The following is a 10,757-nucleotide window of genomic DNA, read 5'->3' as shown; positions in this document are numbered from 1 at the left end:
CTTGCTCTGGGCCAGGGAAGTGCTTGCTGTCCTGAGAGTATGTGCCACGGGCACAGTACCATGTGCCAGTACCTCAGGGCGAGGGGAGCACAAAGCCCCCTTGTCCCTGCCACAGGCTTGGGTTGCACCCAGGGCCCTGGCGGAGCAGGGAGCTCCATTGCTGTGCAGCAGCTTTTCTAGACAAATGATCCCTGGGTGATCCCCCTGCACTGGAGGGGGGCAGGATCTCCAGCTGACCCCCCATCTAGCACCACCGCCACGGAGGAACATCAGCGGGTGGCAGACGCGAGGGCGAAATGGCTGCTGTTGCACTGCAGGTGTGGATGCAAAGCTCGGTGCATGGGGCCCTGCAAAGAGGCAGCGGGCGTCAGCTTGGCCAGGCTCCGCATGCACCGTGCAGCCCACAGCAGGGTGGACGCCATGCACGGGGTGGGGGCTGCTAGCGCCAGGCCATGCCCAGGTTGGCTGGGCTTCATCTCTGGGAAGGCCACGGGCTCAAGTGCCTCCACCCGGTGAGTTCCCAGACATCCGCCCTGGCTCTCATAGGGCTCGAACCACTGCACGCCTGCCAGCTCCCTGGCCTGCACCCCTGCAGCAACCCGCACGGTCAGCCTCCGCGCTTCCAGTGCGAAACGCCAGCCCCTGCGCGCCACAGCGTGGGCGGCGCGGCACTCACCTGCCCATCACCCGTCAGCGCTGCTGACAGCTGCCTGTGTCCCCCGCTTCCCCCCCTGCGCAGCGCAGTGCTCATTTCGGATGCGGCAGCCTGCGCGGAGCAGACCCCGCTGAGATCTCGCACTCCGCTCTCAAATTAAAACCAGGAGCTGGGCGCCGGGGGAGCCGTGCTGCTGACAGCTCGATAAAAACCTGTTTGCCACCGTTCCCTCTCCTCTCCTCTCCTCACCTGGCTCGCGGCCTTTCATCTCGGCTGCTGGGGCTGCCTGGGTGGAGACGTGCTCCGCACCCAGGGACCCCGCGTGCCAGGGCGGCCTGCTGTGAAGCCCTCTGTGGAGCCCCAGGGGCTGCCACTGCCCTCCCCTGCCCCGGGTGTGCTTCTGGAGGGGTGCAGGGGTCTTGCTGGCTGCAGGGTCTCAGCCGGTACCCATGGTCCGAGGTGCTGTGACTCTCCTGGGGATGCAGGGCATGGGGAGGCTGCGTGAGACCACCGTGGAGCCATCCAGCCCCGGGCCCCAGGCTCCTTCAGAGGGGGGCTTGGCAGTGCCGCTCCTGCTAGAGCGGGGTGTGGGCAGCGCTCTCTGCACCAGCCCGATAAGTCGGAGCCTGTGCGTGCTTTTGTGTGCTCTGACACTCAATAGCTCCTCGGCAGCCCTCAGCCTCCTGGAGAGAATAGCTGAGGTGCAGGGCAGGGGGAAAAGGACCCGAGCTGCCCCTTGTCAGAGGACACACATCTCGGGCCATGGCCGAGCTGCCAGGGTCCGTCCGGCACAGGGCTGGGACACAGGAGATCTGGGCTGTGCCACACAACCCGCGAGTGGCCTCAGTCAAATCCCTGCGTCCCTCTGGGCATTGGGTTCCCACCTGTAAAATGGAGCTACTGCTGCCTCTTTTCTCCTCCACCCGTCCTGAGGCGCAGTGCACGGCCCCTACCTCAGCCTGAGCCCTGCATGCACGATGCTGGCGGGCTGCAGGCTCAGGGCCCCCTTCCAGGAAGAGAGGGGAGCTGGTAACCTTATGCCCAGGTACGGGATGGTGTCGTCTGTGGTAACGGGCCAGGATGTGTCCCAGCCGGCTGAGCCAGGGGAGGGGATTGCCGATCTGGTCGAGAGACCCTAACCCCGTGACTTCCAGAGGCCAGGCGCAGGCCGAGACCCCTGGCCAGTACCTCGCTGCTGCGCGTGCCTGGCGTGCAAGCACCCATCCAGCCCCAGCGCTGGGCCGGCTGAGCTCTGGGAATGCACGTGGCAGCCAAACCTGTGCCGTGGACGAGCGTGCATGTGTGCATGTGACGGGAGCCTGTGTCCGAAGGTCTGGGAGGACGGGCAGTGCCTGCCTGGGTGGGTCCGTGTCCCTGCTCGACCTCAGGCGGGCCCCGCAGCCCCGCGAGGGGAGAGAGGATTGAGAGGTGCCACGCGGGAGCCTCTCAGCCGAGCTGCCGGGCCCAGAGGCGGGAGAGGGGACAGCAAACAGAGGCATCTGCCTGGCAGCTTTTCCTGGCCACATGGGAGCTGATTAGTGGCTCCGGCAATCCATCTCGGTGCCGGCCGCATGGGCGCGGGAAGGATGGATGGCGTGTGGGAGCCCGAGTGGCAGCTCGGGGGGCCGGGCTGCGGCTGGAAGAGAGGAGCTGTCAGGCCCCTCGCGGTGAAGATGATGGAGCATCCCAGCTCATCCCGGTGCCCCGGGTCCCGCCAGGGGAGGGTCTGAGGGAATGCAGCCAGCCTGTCGGAGCAGGGAGGTCGGGCCTTGCAGGGGCCTGGTGGATGACAGGACGGGATGGAAAGGAGGGGACCCTTTGCACTTGCTGCGCCGGGAGCCCACAGCTGGCATGGGATGGGCTGGGGTCTCTGCTCCGCCAGGCAGGGCTCTGGGGCTTTGCCTGGAGCAGGAGGGATGCCATGCAGAAGGACATCCCTGAGCAAACCCCACAAGTGTTAATAAGGTGGGTTGGGAGATGGTGGGGGCCGGGCATTGCCCCCAGGGCCAGTTCGCCTTATGCCTTGTCGACTTGCACGCATCTTGTGTGCAGCATGGGGCCGCATCCGAACCCCGGGGCGGCCTGCGGTCCTGAGGAGGGAGGATGAGACAGAAGCCGGCTGGATCTGCGCGGGTGCGAGCTGCGCCAGGGCAGGTATCGTGCGTCTGCTGCCTGGTCAGGGGTTGCTTTTTCCTGCAGCGGCAGTAATAGCAGCCGACAGCCACTCCGGTGGCCTGCTCCGCTGCTCGCGCCAGTCCCCGGACCCGTCTTGCTGTGGGTCGGACCCGCCTTGGGGCGCACGGCCCGGGAGCCCCGTGCTAGCAGCATGCAGGAGGATGCATGGGTGGAGCAGGGAGCTCCTGTGAGAAAACCTGCCGTTGCAAGCATCAGGGAAGCAGGTGCAGAGAGTCCAAGATGCAGCTTGGCCCTGGCTGCCCCAGGACAGCTGCTGCCAAGGCAGGAGGTCAGTGCGGGAGCAGATGTCCCAGCACCCAGCCCCGTTTCTTGACTCGGGCCGGCTTCATTCCCCAATCCTTCAGCTCATCAGGCGCTGTCTCTCTCCCTTGCCAGCCTCCCATCATTGCCTCCTGGGCCTGCGTGGCCCAGCTCAGGGGGCGATGGCAGCAGCTATATCCCAGCGTGGTGCTCGGAGCGTGCACACTGAACCCAGCCGAGCCCCATCGCACTGCCCACCTGGCCGGGGGACCCGCAAAGTGATGAGCCTTCGCACGGTGCCCACCTGGCCCCAAGCCTGGGCGCCACGCTATTCCTGCCCGGGTGCGAGCATGTTTCGGGGGGGCCGGATGGGCTCTGAAGTCGCGTGGCGGGAGGAACGGAGCGCATCCTTTGTTAAAACCTCAGCCATGCAGTAAATTTTTTAACTTACCAAATAGATCAATATCAAATTATCATGTCTCACATTCATAACTCTTAAGCAAGCAACAATGGGGAGAGACAAGGTCACTGGAGAATAAATAGCAGCAAAAGCTCTTAATGATCTATCATTCTCGACAGCCCGGGCACCCAGCACCCGCCCGGTGACAAGATCATTAATAAGGCTCCGCGGGAGCGCTATCGATTGCTGTGATGGATGAGCACAGGTAGCAAATACTGTAAAACACCTGGTTGTCACACGCTCAAATGAGGAGTTTGACTCCGGCGGCGGTGGGGGCTCCTCGCCGGTCATTCCTGCTCAGCCCGCCTGTTTCCAAAGGACCTCTCGGGGCTGGGAAATTAGCGGTGGGGCCCCACACCTGAGCCCGGGGTGCAGCACTCCTGCCCTCTGCCCCCAGCAGTCAGGCATGGAGAAAGGAGCTGAGATGGCGAGAGGCTTGTGGCTGCTGCTCTGCTCGGTGCTTGCCAGGCCTCCGCCGCTGCGCTGGGTCCTCACTTGGGTACCCCAGGCCGGGGTAGGGGGCTGCAGAAGGCCACCCAGCAAGCGGGGCAGCGTTGGCGGGTGGGTGCGTCTCATCCACGGCACAGGTCTTGATGGCAGCGTGGGACAGCCTTCAAGTCAGGTCCGGGCAGGGTCTCCTCAGGGGTTGGGGCTGGCCCGCCGGTCTCCCCAGCTACCTGCGCGGGACCGGGTGCATTGGAGGCTGGAGCCAGGGGCACGGGGTTATCGAGGTCTCCCTGGAGCAAGGGAGGGCCTGTGGGCTGGCACGCGGGCCCCGTTGGCAGGTCCCCAGTCCGATGCCCCAGGTCTTGCGTCTGTCTAGAGACGTTCCAGCCTTGGGCTGGGGGGAAGACAGGCTGGCCACTGCTCCCGCTCCCCGCTGTCATCGTCCGGGTGGGTCCTGCCTGTACATCAGACCCGCTCGTTAAAAGCCTGGTGAGAGCAGTGGGCCGGACGTGTGCTCGGCAGGACAGCCGCGGCAGGACAGCCGCGGCAGGACAGGAGAGCTACCATGGACTCGGTGTCCGGCAGACCTCATCCTGCTGACCCGTGGTATTGCTAGCCTTCTCCTAGGCCTCGGGGCTTGGCAGTGGTGCCCAAGGAGCCTGGCTCTACCCCCATGCCCAGGGCCCTCTCCAAACGCCCCATCCTCCCGCATTGCAGTCCATGGCACATCTCCTGCAACGAGCAGGCCGGCAAAGCACCGTGGGAACGCGAGGGCAGCGGGGAGCCCCCTGACTGCCCCCAGCCCCGCCTGGGTCTCTCCACGTGTCTCCCTCCATCGGCCTTTGATCGGCTTGCGCTGCACGTTTGCATTGACAGTCTGATCCTACGTACACAACCATTCAATTACTCTGTAATGGCTACAGGCTATTAAGTCATCAATCTACTTCATTACAGCCTGCCAGGCCTTTTCCCGGCACCATGCAATCAAAACCATTCAAACAACAGCCACCACCAAAAGTAGCATCCTTAATGCATCGGCGCTCGTTCCCTTTAATGCCCGGCTTCGCCGCTGCGAGCCGCGCCACGGTCGAGAGATGTCGGGAGACGGACGCAGCCCACGAGTGGGGATCCCGCGGACGGGGTTTGCTGCCGGGGTGGCCAGGCCTCGCGCACCCATGGCTTTATCGAGGTCCCTAGGGGCCTCTTAAAAGCTGCTGTTCTCTGTGATGTTTGCTGCTCAGGGAGGCCCCTAAATATGTGACAACTAAGATCTAAGGGACAGACCATAGCTCTGGCCCCGAATCTGCTCACGGCCCCTCAGTGGGCTGGGAAGGGGTGGGGGTGAGGGTCTAGGACATTGCTGGCACGAGGAGCGGTGGGATGGAGTAGCACCGTGTCCCCGCAGTTGCTGGCAGGCTCTCGTCCCCACCTAAAGGGACTGATGTCCCAGTGGGAATGGCTGAGGCTGGGGCCACGGCAGGGCAGCCAGGCCAGCTCGCTTTTGAGGTGACAAAGCAGGGCTGATGGCCCAGGAGGGAGGGAGCCTCTTGGGCAGGGATGCTCAGGCCAGAGAAGGGGCTGCACCCATCTGCTGTCAGGACTCCCCCTCGTCCTGGCCTGGTTGGAGGCACTGACATGTCCCCTCATCCTGCCCCGTGTGCTCTCCCGCGTCTCCAGGCACAGTGCCGAGGTCCTGGCTCTGTGTCCTGGGCTCCCCCTCACACCCCGCCACCTTGCAGGGTGAATCCCAGGCGTCCTGCTCCCTCCCGTGAGCTGGGCAGGCCGAGCGGTGCTGGCACTGGTGCACTTTACAGCCAACATTAGCTTTTATGGCCGTATAAAATCCCAAGCTCGGGTGGCTTTATGGGTGCTGCTCTGGCATTCACCAGCTGGCTTCCCTCTCTCTGGGGTGGGGTCCCTGCCTCTCCCTGCCCCGGTGCTTGAGGGCAGGAGGCCTGAGCCCCTTGTCCATCCCGCACGCCCTGCTCCCAGCCCTGGTCCCTGCGGGGCTCTCCCTGGGCTCCCCGTGGATGGTGCCCGAGGGAGGGTGCTGGCACGGGCACGGGGGGGTGGAAGGAGGCAGCACTCGTGCTATGGGCCACGTGCCGCGTTTCAGCGCACTCTGCAAAACAAACCGGCATCAAGGGGTCCGGGCAGGGTCTCCGGCAAAGCTTGGGGCAGGCACACCGGTCTCCCCGGCTATCTGCTCTGGGGTCCGTGCCCGGGCGGGGGCCTTTTGTGTCTGCTAGCTCAGGCTTACCGCCCCGTCTCCTGTCCAGGATGCTTTTGGTCAGCCTGGTGCTTTGCCACGCAAGTTGGGCTGGGTGAGCAGGAAGAGAGACGTGGTCTTTTGCAGATTCGGCTGGTCCCAGACTAGGTGTCAAACCCCACAAGGGAGGGGGGTGAAAGCGTGGGGGCTGGGTGCTTGTGAGCTTAGCCTTAGGAGACCTGGAGCTCGCACCCGCTCTGCCACAGCTTCCCCGCATGCCCCTGGGCATGTCACTTAGCTCCAGTGCCGGCCACATGGGGTCAGCTGCAACCTCTCTCCCCGGATGGACGTGCTGAGGATGGCTCCTGTGTTGACTTCAGAGCATCCGGCTCGGTGGATGAAGTGGGGCGAGGGGTGCCCCGGGCAGGCGCGGGCTGGGCCGGGGCGGGCACAGGGAGAACACGCTCTGCTCCGTTTCCTGGGGAGCGTGCTGTGACCCGTGTCAGCGCCGCTTTGTCGGGGCCGATTGGCTTTGATGTGTCTTTCCATGGGTCTGAGCAGCCCCCGGCCTGCCCCAGCCCCCCCGAGTCCCCGCGCCGGTGGCAGGGAGCATCTGCTACCCCCGCTCCTCCTGCCAGGATGCATTAGGATCCAGCGAGGCAGCCGGAGCCCGGGGCCAGGGCTGACGGGGCCAGTGGGGTTGGGGCCACGGCCGCAGGGTGAAGCAGCGAAGGAGAAACGACCTGCCAAGGAAATCAGACGCTCGTCAAGGGCATCGGAGGGAGGGAGACGGACAGCCCCCCCTCCCCGCTGCTCCGCGCGCCGACCAGCCGCAGAGTCGGGGGCTGGCGTGGGACCTTCGGGCTGTGCCGCCTCCCCCAAGCCCTGCTCTCACCCTGCCCCTGGGGTCAGCGGGCAGAGCTGACCTTGCAGGGAGCAAGGCCGAGCGTCCTGGGCCCAGCTGGAGACGGCCCTGCTCCCGGGAGGTGACCCCCACGAGCGGGGAGGCAGGGAGGGAGGCAAGCGCCGTGTCTCCCGTGGGTCCCAGCCCACCCGCCCTGGGAGCACAGGAACCACGGGGGCTGGTGGGACAAGGGTGGCAGTCCGGGGTCGGGGGGGCCGTTTGGTTTCCGCCGTCTCCTCGTCACGGGAGTCGGGCACATGTGGGCTGACAAGCCGGCGTCGCCACTCGCCGGGCTGCGCGGCTCAGCGGCCGGCCGTGACAGCATGAGAAGTGACAGCCGCGCGGGGCCCGGGGCAGCGCGGGGGCAGCCAATGGCTTTCAAATGCTACCCGTTGCCTTCGTGCCAGCCCTGAGCCCGCCAGGAGCGGGGGAGGCAGGAATCGCCCCCTCCCTGCCCGGGGAAAAGGGCAGCGACACCTCCTGACTCAGGACCCCCCCAGACACTCTCCGCCGTGGGGCTCCCGTGCTCCCGCCTGCACGTGGGTCGAGCTGGAGCAAGGACTCTGGGCTTCCCATCAGCCTCAAGGCCGGGGCAGCATCCCAGCGTGGGTCCCTGCGTGGCTGCAGGGAGTGGGGTCCCATCCAGCTTGGGGGGCTCTACGCCACCCCCTCCCCGTCCTTGTTATCCCGGCTGTTGGTGCACAAGGGCCACGGCCGTGTGCCCGGGGAGCCGGGGTGCAGAGAGGCGCTCCTGGCATTGCCTGGCACCGGCGCGTCCTGGCGCTGTGTTTGGGGAGCAGCACCTGGCGTGGACGTGCCCCCGTGCTGGAGGGTGGGGGCCAGCTGCAATGCCCGACCTGGTAGGCCTCAGCTCTCCCCAGGATCAGGCTGCGGGTCGAGGGCAGAGCAATGACACAGGAGCATCTCTCTGCCCAGGGCGCTGCCGGGGATACCCGCAGGGCACTTCATGGGTGTGCGGGAGTGGGGCCAAGGAGAGTTGCACCGTCTAGACTAACCGAAGCGGATCTAGATCGAGAGAGGACAAGCTATGGTGGGTCCCAGTCTGATTGGGATCCGTGTGAGCCCGGCCCCCTGCAAGTGTGAGCACACACCGCCCGCTTGCACGTGGGTGCTCACCAGGCCCCGTTTGCTGGTACAATGCTGCCATCTGCTGCCTGCACGCCGGCACGGTGGGCTCACCTGGGGGTGCGGTCCCCACGGCGTGCTCATTGCACACTCAGGGCACCAATTGTGCAATACACTAGCTTGGCACTCACACTAGTGCACAGGGAGCAGCTGGAGCTTCCCCTCCCATTGGTTGGGGCAGTGCCAGTCCGGCCCGGGAGACACGAGGCTCGTGGATTTGGGGCTGCGCTCCCTGGGGAGAGGGGGCTGCGACAGCCACAGACCCAAGGCCTTGGGGCTCTGGTGCCATGGGAGGGAGGCCGCGGGGTTGGAGCGGAGCCTCATCTAGGCTACTAATTAGTCTTGGTCTCATTTAGCATCTGGGCTCCTGGAGAAAGGCCAGCGTGGGGGTGAGAGAAGCTGGCTGGGGGGGCGTTGAGAGGCAAGTCCGACCGGGCACCGGGCAGTGCCCTGGGCCGAGGGCTGGGTCTCGGGTTTCGGTGGCTGGTGCCCGTGGGATTTTCTGGTGTCCTTCCAGCTTTCCAAGCCACTCGGCGTGGCGGGAACGCCAGCCTTGGGGCCGGGACAGGCCCATTTACCCCAGCGTAACGGGTTTTGTGTGCAGAGGCATCTTACCCTGGGATTCAGAGGGGGCAGACAGGCAGGTAGCCCAGGGCTGCAGCTATTTAGCACCTCACCACAGGGCGAGGGGGAGCAGGCCTTGTTCAGCCCCCCTGCCCTGGCCTGGGTGCAGACAGACGGCTCCTGACCCAGGGCAACTTGCACCGGGGCGTTCTTAATCCCCGTTTTTCCTTGGGGGGGTCTACACGGGACCAGCAGGGATGAAGACTGGTTCTCCCCAGGGCCGGGGTGAGAGCCCCCCATCCAGGAAGCCTGGGCTAGACGGAGAGGCGTCCCTGTGCAGAGCTGCAGCTCCCGGGGCCCCTGAGCTGCTTCTGTTCAGCTCCGGGCACGCGGCGGGTGTCTGCCTGAGTCTGCCGAGAGCCTGACACAGCAGCACGGCGCCCCGTCCCACCTCCCTGGGGGTGTAGGCAGGAAGGCAAGCGGAGCCCCCGAGGCTTATCCCACCAGGGCCAAGGTGCAATGGGACGAGGGACCCGTGATGGTGTTGACGGGGCTGTCAGCCCTGTGCCAGGAGCTGCAGCACCACGCCGGGACGTGCCCTCCACTGCAGCGCAGCGCCAAAGGGCCCTGGGTGCCATCTGCAAAGCGTCCCCTGGATGGGGGCGTCCCAGGGCGAGGAGGGGAGGGGAGGGGTGCCACGACCCATCTGCTCTCAGTGAGCCCATGGGCAGGGGCACCCCCTGTGCAGCTGAGTGTGCGCCGTGACAGCCACCGCGTGCGGCTGGTGCCGCTGCGCCTGCCTTGGCCCCCTTCCAGCGCCCTGCGAGCGGACAGATGGCACCCGCACCTGCGCGGCGCTTGGCAATCTGGAGAGCAGGCGGGGGGCGGGGGGCTGCCGGCAGCCTGCCCAGGAAAAGGGCAGCGTGGTCCGTGCCAGGGCAGGGCTGAGCTCCAATCCTGGCATAGGTGGCACCCCTGGCTGGGCCACGAGCTGCGGCTGGGTGTCTGCTGGCTACACCCAGGGCTGTCTGGGGGAGTGGGAAGGGTCGCTGCCCGCCAGGGCACCAGCACCTTAGGGTCACCCCTTCAAGCACACGAGCTGCAGGGGGATCTAGGACATGTGAATGCAATCCCAGTGCACTGGGCTGGGGGGTGTGCAAATGTGAGTACACCCAGAGAACAACGGGGGGGGATGTGGAGGCATGAGCGTACATTGTGTGTGTGCAGGTGTGGGTATAATGTGTACATGCAGGCATGAGCGTGCCATGTGTACGTGCAAGTGTCAGCGTGTAAGTGTAATGTGTATGTGCAGGCATGAGTGCACAATGTATGCATGCAGGTGTGGGTGTGCTATGTGTACATGCAGATGTGAGTATGCAAAGTGTGCAGGTGTGGGTGTAATGTGTGCGTGCAGGCATGAGTGTGCAATGTGTGTGTGCATGTGTGCAGATGTGGGTGCAATGTGTATGTCCAGACATGAGTGTGCAGGTGTGAGCAGTGGCTGCGTGCGTGCATGCAGCTCTGAGTGCACCCACCGCACAACAGAGGGGTGTGTGCAGACGTGTGCCAGCCCCAGAGCTCCACGTCTCCTGCTCCGTGCCCGCCACACATGCTCCGAGTGCACTCAGAGCAGCCGCGTGGGGCTCACTTCCCTTCGAGCACGCTCGTGTCTCGCTCACTTGCCGGGGGGGTCCACACGGTGCCCCCGGCCTGTCTCCCAGGCTCAGGCATCCAGGGTGGAGCAGCTGGCGGGGGCCGGCGGGGCTTGGAAAGCTCGGTGCAAGATTCCTCGCGCGTCCGTCCTGGCGGGGGGGTCCCGGCGCGACGCCCGGGGACAGCTGCCACATTCCTGCCGGGTGCGGGGCCTCCCCCGGCCCCTTCCTGCGGCCTCTGGGAAGGGGCAGAGGGAGCCCAGTGGGCTGGGGCATGGGGGCAG

This window comes from Gavialis gangeticus, unplaced genomic scaffold (genome assembly GCF_001723915.1).
Source record: "Gavialis gangeticus isolate Ggan-Ray unplaced genomic scaffold, GavGan_comp1, whole genome shotgun sequence".
In the NCBI taxonomy this organism is placed as follows: domain Eukaryota; kingdom Metazoa; phylum Chordata; order Crocodylia; family Gavialidae; genus Gavialis; species Gavialis gangeticus.
This window is presented reverse-complemented; position numbering follows the sequence as displayed.